Source organism: Drosophila kikkawai, chromosome 3R (genome assembly GCF_030179895.1).
Source record: "Drosophila kikkawai strain 14028-0561.14 chromosome 3R, DkikHiC1v2, whole genome shotgun sequence".
NCBI classification, from domain to species: domain Eukaryota; kingdom Metazoa; phylum Arthropoda; class Insecta; order Diptera; family Drosophilidae; genus Drosophila; species Drosophila kikkawai.
Genome location: NC_091731.1, coordinates 31,422,097 through 31,436,101, shown reverse-complemented (window position 1 = coordinate 31,436,101; position 14,005 = coordinate 31,422,097). Strand labels below are relative to the sequence as shown.

General features: G+C 35.8%; 1 long non-coding RNA gene across 1 annotated transcript; it reads right to left on the bottom strand.

Moving 5' to 3' along the window:
• Positions 1–655: 655 nt before the first annotated feature.
• On the bottom strand, positions 656–5,338 carry LOC138929006 (uncharacterized). Its single transcript, XR_011445433.1, has 3 exons — positions 5,132–5,338; positions 1,768–2,170; positions 656–707 (listed from the first exon to the last, which is right to left on the bottom strand). It is a non-coding gene; the product is annotated as an uncharacterized lncRNA (long non-coding RNA).
• Positions 5,339–14,005: the final 8,667 nt, after the last annotated feature.

Genomic DNA, 14,005 nt, shown 5'->3' with positions numbered 1-14,005 from the left:
AATTCGAGGTGTTTTTATAATTTTTTGGATTTATTTTGATGCCACGCAGCGTGCAGTGTGCAAACCGTGTTGATTTGTTCGCACCTTCGACATTCGTTACTGAACCAACTCACAGCGAGAGAGAGAGAGAGAGGAAGCCCAGAGAGCGGGAGAGTGTACTGTGGCTGTGTGGGTTTGTGTGTGGGTGAGAGAAAGCGGGAGAAAGCCATGGAGACTCGTTGCTTTCGCTCTCAGCTGTGTGGTGAATTTAAGGCGGGAAAGTGCGCAGCGCAATTTTGGCGCTAGAAATTCAAAAAAGTAGGAGGGAAATCTATTTAGAAAATTTTTAAAGTTATTAGTAAAAAAATACTTTTTAAAATGAATTTTTAAATATATTTTTAAACTACAAATTCATATAAAACCCTAAATTTTTCTGTACTTTACGAATTTTTATAATTTGTAATATATTTTCCTTTAAGCAAATGACAATTTCCTGCGCAAGATATCTCTCTCCAGGACACGCTCTTTTTCTCTCTCTCTCTCTCGTTCGCTCAGCTGTGCGCTTGGCCTCTGTGTGTTTCGCATGGAAATCTGTTGCATGAGCGCAATTTGTTATCCTCTTTATCTCAGCTGAGTGTCGTCCAAGTGTCAGTAGTGCTTCTCGCTACATAAATTACTCCATGGCTTCTTGAGCAATACCATCAGCGGCAACAATAGCACCAAAAACACTAAAATTGAGCATATAAAAACAATAAAATGCCGACGGGGCCAAAAATCCCTCGAAAAGCAAAAAAGGAACAAAGACAAAAAACCCAAAAAACAAACACAAAGCTTACCCCATCCCCATCCTTCATTTTCCACCCACAACAATAACAATCTAGCTGAAATAACAAAAACACAATGTAAGCCGAAGACAGAGGATATTCATATACATATATATATTTGAATTTGTATGTCTGTTGTGGGAAGGATATAACGATGGGAGGCCAGCTAGCGGTTTTGTGGATTTACGTGACAGGACTGTTGCTCCGTCATCGCCGCTGTTGATCCTAGCACCGAGTATTTGACATTATAAGAACAGCGACTAAGGCTGCTAGTATTTAAGCTAGCTCATAAGAAAGTTGTATTCAAGGAGCTGAGATTTGTAGGACATGCTGTTTTGAATTCCTTTTTGTATTAAAAATGTTGAAATATCTATGATTTAGATGGGATTTTATGAAAAAGATTTACATATTTAAGATCTTTTAAGTGCAGGTTACATTTTTAAAGATTTATTTTGAGGGATAAAAATCAGATATACCATTTTTACAGGACATGTGATATGAGTGGATTGGGATTGGAAAGTAAAATTATAAGTAAGGGAAATCTAAGATAAATTTTATTTATTTTATTATTATTTTCTTTATTTATTATTAAATTCTATCAATGTTTAAGTAGTAAAATGTAGTTAGCATATGCTTTTTATTGTTTCCAGTCAATAAACCATTTTTTTCTAGACAATAATATGACTTTTTTAATTTATGATAAAGGTTGTAAATTACTTAATACTAATCTTGATGTTTCTATAAAATTAGCTAAGGGTATTTTCTGATTTGTTAGCTTTTACTATTCCTTGAGCTATGTTTCACTTAATATTCCCTCATAATATGCAAACCTTGTGTGCGATTTCTGTGAGCTAACCAACTTAGCCATACAGAGAATAATGAAAAGCCAACGAGATGTGGGCGAGAGCAAAGTCATTGGGGAACACGAGAACACCATCATGACCCTGACCATTGATGTGCATACCTAATTGAATTTCTCAAGCTGTTTCCCCGACTGGCTGTATATTAAAAAAATTGATTGAATCGAAACCAATTTGGCCATATGCACCAATTTCCCTCTGCCATTGGGAGGCACCCCACCTGGTGAGCTTCAGGCAGCATCATCATCATCATAATAGACGTCATCAAACCGATTCCCATACATTCGCCGCAGGAAACCTCGGGGCTGGGCTGCCTTTTTGCCGGGGTTGACTTCTTTATTCTCATACCGCCGCACAGGCCGAAGTCCTGCATCATTAGAATGAATATTTCATATATATATTTTCTGGGCAAATAACTTCTGGCAGCAGCATCCACCTGCATACCTTGCGAAAATTGCAATCAATTGGGTTTTTCCACATTTTTCTTGGCATCACAATCTGCACTGGCTACAATGAGTAAATTTAATTCAATAAGGAAAGCTATATAAATATTAAATTTAATGAGGATTGGGAAATGTATATATTTTGTATAAGTATATAAAAATAAATGTTAATATTTAATATGGATTTTTCTGTATCCTAAATAATTGTTGTATATTTTTGGAGTATTTTAAAGACTGATTTAAATGTATAAAAAGCGTTTAAATTTCAATTTATTAAAATTTAAATATGTATTAATTTGTTTATTGTTTAAAAAAAGCATTTTCTACTATTTTCAGTGCACTGAAAGCATCTCTGGCTAGAGGTTTTAGCCATGCAGCCTTGACTTGCTGTGGCTTGCTCACCTGGATGCCCCATTTTAATGCTTTGTGCTGACGACGACAGGGGGGAAGTTGAAATGAGCCCAATGAATATTCAAAGCATTTATTAGAAGCAAGCCAGCCGTTCGAGATTAAAATGAACTTTCAATGCCGGCATTTAATTGAAATATAATTGAGATATTTCATTAAAATATTGGAAGTAAATATTTGCATGTATAATTTTTTAATTGATTAGAACATTCTACAAAAATCTAAAAATAGCTGCAATCAGGGGACAACAACAATCCCTATAAGAAATATATATAACAAATTAAATATTCTAAGAATTGTTATATGCCTTTTGAATGGAAATATTTAACTATTTTAGCCACTAGATAAAAACGCATATTTTTATATAATATTTATAATATCTGCTATTATGAAATGCTAATGTAAATTAGCTTAAATCAAGAGAAATTTTAAAATATAAAGCATAAACCAATCGAAACAGAATCGATGTGAAATAGCCAAAAAGTAAAACCACTCAAAACTTATCAGCCCCTCAATAAACCCTATTTGGCTGCTGGCTTTTGGTTTACCAAAAACGAGAGGGAAAAGCTCAATAGAATTCCAAAATTTCCCCTAACCAAAATTAACCCTAAAACTAAAACTAAAACCAATACACACACACACACAGAGAAAAGGAAACAGGAAAAATATTTGCCAATTAGAGGGCCGTAAAGGAAAGGAAGTCGCTGCAGTTCTGCCAATTTGTTGGCTCAAACGAGAGGTAAAGTGTTTGGCAAGGGAAAGGGTTAATAGGGGGAGGAAATGAGAATGCAACAATCGAATTAATTGGCAGCCCGTATCGAACAATCGATGGCAAATGTAATTTCCAATATCATTAAGCCGGGCTGTGGATCCAATTTTTTATTGTTGTATTTTTTCCGTTTCGACTCGCTTTGTCATATAAATGAACCGAGCTTTGCCTGGCTGACTGCAGCTGTAATTTTGCAACTTTGTCAACGTTTTTACCCTATGGCCCATGGCCAAAGTAAACTCAATTAACTTTTTGCCGCTGCACTGTAACAATAAACAATTTTTTGCACCTTTTTCTAGAGACGGCCTCCGCCTCTGCCTGCCTGCCTTGGCGAGAATCGCAATTACGCAAGATAACAGTCAAGTGCAGGAGCAGCAGCAGGAGCAGCCCTTCTTCATCCCTTCGTCCCTTTAATTCATATATAAATTGCTTAGAAAATGTAAAGTGTAGAAGCAGAAATGGTCTGTGTATTTGTCATGGCGGTCTGGGGCCTCTCAGTCGACATTAACCAAGATTTGTTGCCGCTTATGGCGAGGCGTTTGTCAGGGCTTCTTGCTGCTTCTTTTAATTAAAAAAGTTCAAGTCGGATGCAATTAGCGGGGCTTGGGGGGACAGTCAGGCAACGCAACCAAGGGGTTCCTTATAGCCTGGCTGCTGCAGCAGGAGCTCTGAGTTATGAGGATTGTGTGAAGTTTAAGCAAATGTTGATAGAAAATTACGGCGTTTACTGGACATTATTTAATTTCTGGGCAAGAAAGTCCCCCTGCCGAGATGCACACTGGACAAAAGCTTTGCAGGAATATAAATTTTAGGGAAAGATTTACCCTCAGGCACGAGTAATTAAGTTGAATTTGTACGTTTGGATGCATTTTAATTGGTTACAAGGACATGCTTTAGAGATCTCTAGAAGTTGAGAAAGTTAAACAATTATAATAACTAAAAAATCTTTAATAATCTGAAATATAACTTAAGAATGTACCTAAAATGTTGCCTGGTGTAAATAGCTGATAGACTTACGAAAGGCACAAACATATTCAAATTGCAGTACTCACAGGCTGTAGTTGACTCCTTGTTCTTTGTTCTAGTATGTAAAAAAGGGATAAATGCCATCAAGGATGAAGCACACAAACACACACACCTATAGTGTGTTGTCCTTTAAAATATGCAAAGCAAAGGAACACGCATAAGACAGAGAGCAGAATAAGAGAGATATACTGAGACTCGAGAGCCAACACCTATGGATAAATAATGAAAACACACACGGGGAAACACTTCACCCACTCACTCTTAGGTGGACCCAAGCCCACACTGAAAAAAAATATAGATTATACCCTAAGAAATACCTTTTTGTTTAAATAATAAAAGCATCTGAAAATACCTTTGAAATTTTTCTTGAAGAACTAATTTTAATAAAGATATTTTTCGAATGTGCCAAGATTTATAATTTAATAAATTAATAGAATTTTAAATAATTTTATTTTTAAATTAAATTAAATATTAAAAGTCAATGCAAACTGTTTGTAAGATTTACAAGACAATCCCTTCTATCCTTAAGATTATAAAAAATACTTAATGCTACAATTCAAGTTAAAAAAATAAATAAAATTAAAGAAACATTTTAAATCTGATATGTTTTTCCCCAAATGTTTCTCTTCCTGTAGACGGATGCAATGTTTGCTGCTGACGGCTTACATGTTAAAAGCGTCAGTATAATAGCCAAAGTAATGGCAAAAGTGCAATTGTGAGTTCAAGTAAATAAAAACTATTCAAATATGCAAAACACAATGCAAAATGAAGAGCACAGAGTATAGCCAGGGGCCCTCTGGGTGTGTGTGCATGTGAGTATACCTCAAGTGCATAAATTTGCTTGTTAAATCCTGATTGATACTCCATCCTGGGATGGTCCGTCCTTCCACGCTACGCCAGGGATCGAATAGAAGCTGGAGCAGCAGCAGGAGCAGGATGAGGGGGGTGCAGAGGGGGGCGAAAAAATATCCAGATATTGCCATCATATTTTACACAAAAGCGGAAGTTGAGTGCCGCAGTGCACGGAACTTGTTGTCCTTTGGGCTTTGCAGCCTGCGATTTGAGCTTTGCTCATTTCAAAAAACGAAAAGAAAGTTATAATAACGACAACTATTCCTAGTTGACAAAGTTTTTATTGGAAAAATGTCGAAATATTATTCGTTTGCATTGGGAAATTATTCAGAGGATATCCTTATTTTATGTGTTTTGTTTTTTTCGGCAGCTAAAAGGTTTTTCTGATCGGGTTGAAGCCTAGAAAAAATATTAGCATTACCCTTGTCTAATTTATTATTGAAGATTTCATAAAGATTTTTATATATAGAGTTTTTTATAGCTTGAAACATATTTTATGTGTTTAAAATTTGCTTAAAAATTGTTACTAAACTCAAAGGCAACCTGACAATGATGTTCAAAGGGTTCTTTTTCACACCATTCCTGACAGTTGGGTTGACACGTGGAAAATAACGCTACAAAGACGGCTACCAGGTGGAAATTGATTAATTTTTCTAGCGCTTTTGAAGGCTTCGACAAAGCAACGGTGGAAATTGAAACAGAAACTGATGCTGCTGCTGCTGCTGCTGCAGTTGACAAGGATGTTCGTGGGGGAAATGGGAGAAAACCGAGGGAGGTCCTGCAATAATTCTGCTGCTGCGTTCTTAGCCACTCGCTGCTCAAAGCAGCTTAATGGCTCGAACAGCAACGCCTACAAGCATCAAGGACGACGCTGTCGTTGAGCTAAAAAATATGAAAAAAACTCACAGCCACTCACCTGAAAAAAATTGAGAAGAGGTGCACTGAAAACTATTGCTGAATACCCTTGGCTATACTTTTTAAGTTTTATATTAATTTGTAGTTCTTAGGCTTGATAATTGTGATATTTTGTAATTTTAAGGAGTTTTTCCAAATGCAAAACTCTAAATAAAATGAAAGAAAACATATAAAAATATATTAATATAATATATAATACATTAGATTAAATTCTAAAATATGTTTCCCTGTAAAAAATAGCCCTCTGTTGGGTGATCTCAGGTTGGTGGAAAGCCACTAACGATGCTGTTCTCTTGTTGTTGCCATTGTTGGCGGTTCTTGGGCGAATCAAGCAAACGTGTGGGCAGCCCACCTGCCTGCAATGATTATAAAGCAACATCGGTGGGCTAAAAAAAAGTCGGCACATCATCTATGCATGCATCCTTGTGTAATGTGTGGGTGTGCGAATGTGTTTTCTTTCTTTTTTTTTACCAGTATTGGCAGTTGTAGGCACTTTGCTGATGCTCGTGAATCGAACGTTTATTGACACACAAAAGCTGGAAAATTGAAAAATTCTGCAGCACCAACAGTTCCACATATATGAGGCTCATGTTTACGACCAGCAGTCGTTCTTCAAATTTTCAGCATGCTTTTCCCTTTGAAAGTGTTTACCATGTACACATTTTTTTCACTAGAGGATATTTACCATTTTTTATGGGAATTGATTTAGCATATAGATACAAATATTTGAAAATAGATAAAAGTTAAATTTAGGACAATTAAGTTATTAATTTTGAATAGTTTAAATAGATAAAAAGATACAAAATCTAACAAATATTATACCTTTCTTGAGGGTATATCCACAAAGCATACGTTTTTTGGAAAAAAAATACCCCTGGTTTTCCTTTTGAATTGCGTCACACCTTTTAGAACATCATTGTCACCTCCCGCTGGCAATTTCCCGCCTCCGGGGAAATCCTGGTGGCATCCACCATATCCTGTAGATGGCGACGACGGCGTCCTCATCGATGCCGCCTCAAAGGAGCGCTTTGTGTCGCCTTCAATAGTTGGCGAGGCGTTCGTTTTTATGTATTATTGCATATTTCTGCGTTATAATGCAGAGGAGGTTACGCCCTCACCGTACCACTAATGCCATCGCTTATTATTGCCCGCTGAACCATAATGGGTTAATGGCAAATTGAAACGCGATTGAAAAGGACCCCTAAGATGATGCTACCTGCCTGCACACACCACACTCGTACCACTCACTCGACTTTTGTTGAGCGTCGCGCGTATGAAATTCGTAATTGAATTAAATTTAATGGCATATTTCGAATGCCTTTTGCGGTGGTGGGCGTGGCAGTTGGCGGCACACACATATGTGCCAAGCATTTTCCATTTCCCATTTTCCATTGCCGTTAATTTGCTTCAAGTGCGTGTGCACAGAGGTCCGTCGCAAGTGCCATAAAGTGTGATCAAATTCAATTTTATTTAAGCATTCACATATTTGCCTTTTGTCCTGCGTTTATGGAGTTGAGGATGAGCGACTTACAAAAATTACAACACTTTTTAAAATTGGAATGCATGTACTAAGCCGTGGAAAGTGCGGAAAAACCTTCTAGGAACATTTTCCCTAACTATTTGACAGCTTACTCTAAAGAAAAATCTACCCTTTTATAAAATAAATTTCATCTTAAATTCAGTAAACTCTGGAACATAAATTTACAACACTTTCTCACTCGTTTCCCCTTAGTTTTTCCTCTTTTTCCAGTGAAAAACAAAGTACTTTACAAGCAAAACTTGAAAGTTTCTGTGCCATTATTTTCTCTGTGCATAATTGGAATAATATTTGATTAAAAACATTTATTTCAATAAGACAAATGGCAGAGTGGAGTAGAGAGGGGAGTTGAGAAAACTAAACACACACAGAGTGTACACTTGCCGGCGGCTCATTGGCCAAGCAGAATAACTGTAGAAAACTGGGGCCAAAAAACCAGGAGCAGCTGCTTGGGTTCGCTGGAGCTGAAGACGACGACGATGATGATGGTGATGGTGATGGTGATGGTGATGATTGCCTCCTCTGCAACTGTTACCCAGAAGCTGTTTAAAAATTAAGCAAAAGGAACCGAGGGGGAACAAAAACGAAATACCAAGAAAAACAATGCAAGAAAAACGACAATTAGCTGGACAGCAGAATAAAGTTAACCATTTGATGAAGACCAGACAAGCGTGAAATGATGAAATAATATTGTAAATATATAACAAGGAGCTAAGTGAGTTGTAAATAAGTTGATTTGGGGGACTAGGGGATACCTCTTGATGTAGAGAAATTCGTAGAGTTAAGAAAGACACTGCATATTTCTTACTAATTTTCTTTACAATACTTGAAAAGTTGATTATTTTCTTGAGTCAACAAAAATTTATGGCTTCAAAAAGAGTATAGTGCTTTTAATTATAAACTAAATTTATTTGAATTTTTTTTTAAAAGGATCCCATCATTTTCCTCGCTTATCAAGCAGTAATTATTATAATTTTCAAACATTAACAAGATTATTGGGCTGTTAATGTTTAAAAAAAGGACATATAATACTAATTGCCTATTTTATTATTGAACTAAATTCTAAAATCTTTATTTCAGATATTTAAAAACCTACAATATACCCTTGAACTATTTTAATTAGCGGGTATAACAACTGAATTAAATGCGAGACTCATTAAGTTTACCTGCTGTTTGTGCTTTTGTTAATGTTCCTTCGTTTCCTGCTGTTGTTGTTGTTCTTGGCGCTTTGGCGCAAACTTGGCCAAGTAAATTGCCTCAATCATTTACCACAATTTGAAAAGGAGCTGAGCCAAGCTGAGCTGAGCGGATCTGGGCCATGATAAAAGTTTCAAGCACACTCCAATGCCAATATAATTGTCTGTGTTAATTGAAAAAGTTGCGATTCCCATTGCCATTGCCGGTGTGCGGCCATGCTTATGCAGCTGCTGCTCCTTAATTTGCATTAGTTTTTGAAGTGGAACTGTGATTGGGTCCTCAAAGTGTGTCCTGTTTGGCAAATACACACGAAGACAGCTGAATCACATTTGCCAGAATCCACTCGATGCATATATAATCCCTGTTCCCTCCTCAACCCTAGCGAAAGGACACGATGGCGACAACAACTGCATAGGACAGAGGTCCTTTGTATTTACCCATTGTTGTGTTGATTATTGGTTTTGCCGTATTAGTTGCCATTATGCATGTCCATAATATGCAATTAATTAATGTTCAATTCAAATTACAGTCTGCAATCGGCCGAGACCCCAGCAACATCAATCTGTTTGAATGGAGCCCATGCTTCCCCACTTTATTACATCGACACTGTGATGAAAATATTAAGAAAACTATATTTTTATACAGGTTTTATTACAATTTCTTTGTAAGAGATGTTAATATATGTTTTGGAATTTTTTAATGTAATAGAATAAGGTATTTATATATCTTCTTATTTATGAAATAATTATAATAATTATTCTTCTACAATATAAATTGTTTTAAAAATTCTATACAAGACTCATTTATTAAAGCTTTTAGTTTCTAGAAACCCCTTAATTTAACACAAAATATCTATACTTTTTCACAGTGTAATCAAGAAAACAAATACCAAATTGAAAGTCTTACGGCTTAAGCAGCTGTTCGAAACTCAGCATAAATTATAATTGAATTAGGAAACGCAATTGAATCGATTTGATGCCAGAAGAGATACGAAAACTCATTGATTTTCAAATCAATTTTTTGATGGAAAGGGTCTCCCCTCTGAAACGAAACAAATTTAATCTATTCATATGCATTTTGAATATGCAAAAGGCTCTAAGCTGATTTCCACCCAATTTCCAAAATCAATTTGTTGCCTGAGTGGCCTCAATGGCCATTTCAATCAGTTTCTAAAGGTCACCTTATGCAATGTTTAATTAATTGAAACTTGGATTTTGTTATCCACATCGGACTATCGTCCACTTGAGAGCTAATTAGTGCTTAGCAACTTTGTTCTCGAATTTGCATTTAATTAAATTAACGCAGCCACTCCGGTAGTCAAGGATTATTTTCTACAGAGAAAAATTTAGGTTTACATTTACACGGAAGTATGTAAACATAATATAACGTAAAAGTTTAGAAAGTAGAGAAAGGAATGAATTAAAAGTAAAAGAAAACATTGAGTTATCGGTACTAAATCGATATATTAGCGATACTTAAATATTTATGTCTTTGATTTATCGGAAAATGGAAAAGAACTTTATTTATTGATAATAAAATGTATAGGAAACTAAAAAACTTAAGTGAACCACAGAACTTAAAGCCCCTCTTTAAATAAAAAATATTATAAAATTATTCTGAAAGAAAACCACATATATTTTGAGGCATACCACATGCAACATGCTACCAGAAACACAAAATGCCTGGCAGCCACATAAGTATGTTCTGTTGCAGCAACATAAATATGATAAAAAAAAGCCGAGTTGATCAGCCTGCCAGTTCTCCATCTTTATTATTAAGTAAGCTTTAGTTAATTTCGCTGGATCTCAACCAAACTGCACCCACACACACACACACACACACACACACACAAGATATATGCAATCGAAAATTCGGCAAGGAATATAAAGTTGGAGTCGCGAACTTTCTCCTCCCGGCTTGTTTTAAGTTTTGCGTACACAACTTTTTTGTGTGTTTTTTGACCCCTCTTTATCGTCAAAAAACCCCACTTGTTTTTGGCCAAACAACAAAATTATATAAACGACGTCGACTCGAATTGAACGCCTTTGGTTATTTGCGCGAAGTTTAATGGAATTTTCAACAGTTTTTGCAACAGTGATTTGCCAGCCGCTCCGCACCGCAGCTTTCCACAGATTTCCATCCCATTTCCACCCCTTTCTGGCCTCAAATCCTGTTTATTTGCCAGTGTTTTCTTGCCCTGGCACACGCAGAAATGAAGTTTTAAAACTTTGTCGGCCGCCAGTTTTGTAATTGACATATGCAATTTGTTTGGCAGTTGCCAGTATTTTCCATCTGTCTGTCGCTTACCTGGCGATGAAGCAACTTCATGGCATACTTTGGAGTCATGTTAATTTGCATTCATGTGGATTTATGCCACAGACAATGTATAACTAATTCATGGTTGCTGTGAATGGCTGTAAGGCTAGTTATACCATCGAAAGAACAAGTTTTGGAATCTCTAGAACCCCACAATATTATTTAATTAAAGCAAAGATTGGGTAATGTAATTAAAAATAATTAAAGTAAAATATTTGTGAAATTTAAGAAGTTTTTGTTTACATAGAAATGTTATTTCCTTGTTATAAACTTAACCATTTGTGGACTTAATAATGTTCCAAAATGTATGTAAAAGGTTATCTCCTTTAAGTTACCTACCTTTCTAAATCATTATTCCATATTTTGTATTAAAAAGTTTGTTTCAACTTATTCAAAAACCTAAATCTTTTATTTAGGGTGTCACGGTCGCCACTTATCTACCGTGCACTGGAAATGAGAACATATTAAAAACGTTAACAAATAGAAAATAAATAATAGTTAATTAAATTTTTGGTTAATAAGCATAATAAACGTATTTAGACTGTAGTAAAATTCATACTTTTAAAGACAGATTAAAATACTTTTAGCCTACAGTTACATCCATTTTTCTGTGCATACACTTTATATCCAGAAATGAATGAAAATGTCAAAATTGTAACAAATTTTTGTCAGCTCTTGAAAGGCAAACTCAAAGACTGAGCGCAAATGCATGTCCCATTTTTCTGTATTTTAATGAACTGAATTAGCATAAAATGCGAATGACAGGTACGCTTCTTGTCTCCATCTCCATTTCCATTTCACTTTCCGCCCTGCGTTGCCCATTTAATTTGTCAAAAATAATGACAAGGTTTCAGCAGGCACTTTTGGGATTTGCACAAAAAACAGAAAATAAAAAAGGTCAGCCAGAGAACTAGCTATTTACTTTGAAGTTGCTGATGCCACTAGGCCATCTATACATATATGTACATATATATGTAGATATATATGGGCAATATATGGGCCATTTTTAATTTGAACCGAGTAGCCAGGGGGTTGCCTGAGCGGTCAAGGGAGATAACTTAAAAGTCATGATGGGTATTAAACGTCCAGCCAGGACCCACAACCCTTCCATATGCAGAGAGAGAGAGAGCCCCCAGCAAAATATGTTCGCAGTCGGTTGGGTCGACAAACCCTTATCAAAATATTTATATGACTTCACATATGCTAAACGCAGAAACTGTTTGAAAAGAGCGCACCCCGAACTCCTCTTGTATGTATGAAAAAATGCTTAATGGCCTGTAATCTGCTTAAAACTTGGACACGAGTTCAATTTGCCAAATGGCAGCCACGAACCGAACACAGAAGCCGAGGGGTAACAGGCGATTGGATGGGGTTTTTAAGCTGCACCCAAAGAAAAGTCATGAAAAATTATTTAAAATATATTATAAAATATGTATACTATTTACTGAATGCTATCTAAACCTCTGAGAATTCTATAAGCTACAATTTTAGATAATAAACCAGCTGCTGGATTCTTAATAATATTTTTTATATTTATAGCAGACCCTGACTCATAAGTTAATTACTTATAAATATTATAAAACCCAATTCTATGGTTAACAAATTTTAGTTCAATTTTATTTAAATAAAACATATTTTTCCCCAGTGATTGATATGATTCGGTTACATTGCTTGGCATGCTTCAGCCTTAATTTTTCCAGTATCTCCTCTTTTTTAATTTATGATCTCTGGACGACGGAAAAGGCCCACAAGCTCTTATATAATTTTATTTTTAATTAATGCCCACGCACACATCCATCTCGCTGGGTGCTTTTGCCTTTTCAAGACACGCTTGCACTTTATTTATTTGAAACAGGGAGCACAAAAAAAGAGTGAAAAGTCCGAGGAAAAAGTAACAAAAAGGGTTCACATCCTGACTGACTGGGACCCAAAATTCAATTTGCCTTCTTTGTGCTTTGTTCATGGACGTGTGTGTGGCGTGGTGTAACCTTTTCCTGTGAAATGATTTCTTTTAGAAAATGAAAATTTCATATGTTAACTAAAACTGGTTAAAAAAGAGAGTGGAGAAAGAGAGGTGGAAATGTGGGAAAAAGGTTGCCCCAAAATTAATTACATCCATTTCTATGATGGAAATTAATTGAGGCATAAAACTTGTTTTTCACACTTGATAAAGTATTCTTGAGAAACGATTTGCAATTAATTTGAATAAGGAAATGTGCTTCAAATTAGGCAAGGACATAGGGGTGATGTGGGGAGATTTTCAATACGAAATATTTAAAATAAAAAATCTATCCCTTACTCACTCCCTGTAATTACTGTTTAATTTGTTTTCTCTTATATTTAAATTACAATTTAATTATTTATTTTAAATTACACATATCACTCCTTGATAAATTATAGCATTATCCAAAGCTGCGACTAATTTAAAAGTGCCGCCTGATAAATGAAAGCCCATCAATCCCACCCAACTTGATGTAATCAAAACCAAAACAAAACAACAACAGCTAAATGCGGGATTAATTAGAGCTTAACAATTATATACATATATGCACATATCTGTGTGTGTGGGGGTTATCGGGGGATAATATGACAGTTGCAAAGGGTTGAGGTGAGGTGGTAACCACCGAGCACACATAATAACATCGATCCAAACTGAAGACAACTGAAACTGAAGCACATTCATTACTTGGCCACAAGCGCTGCCACAACAGTTGCCAATATCGAGGATATGTCGACATTGATAGCACAGGATTCTGTGGGTTTTGGCACACAAGAATTCCTTGTATCTTAGCGGAGTTGAGCGGTTTCAATTGGAAGAATCCAGGGAGACTTGGGTAACCGATTCGAATGCGGTGGATATTATTGTTTTGTGACACTAT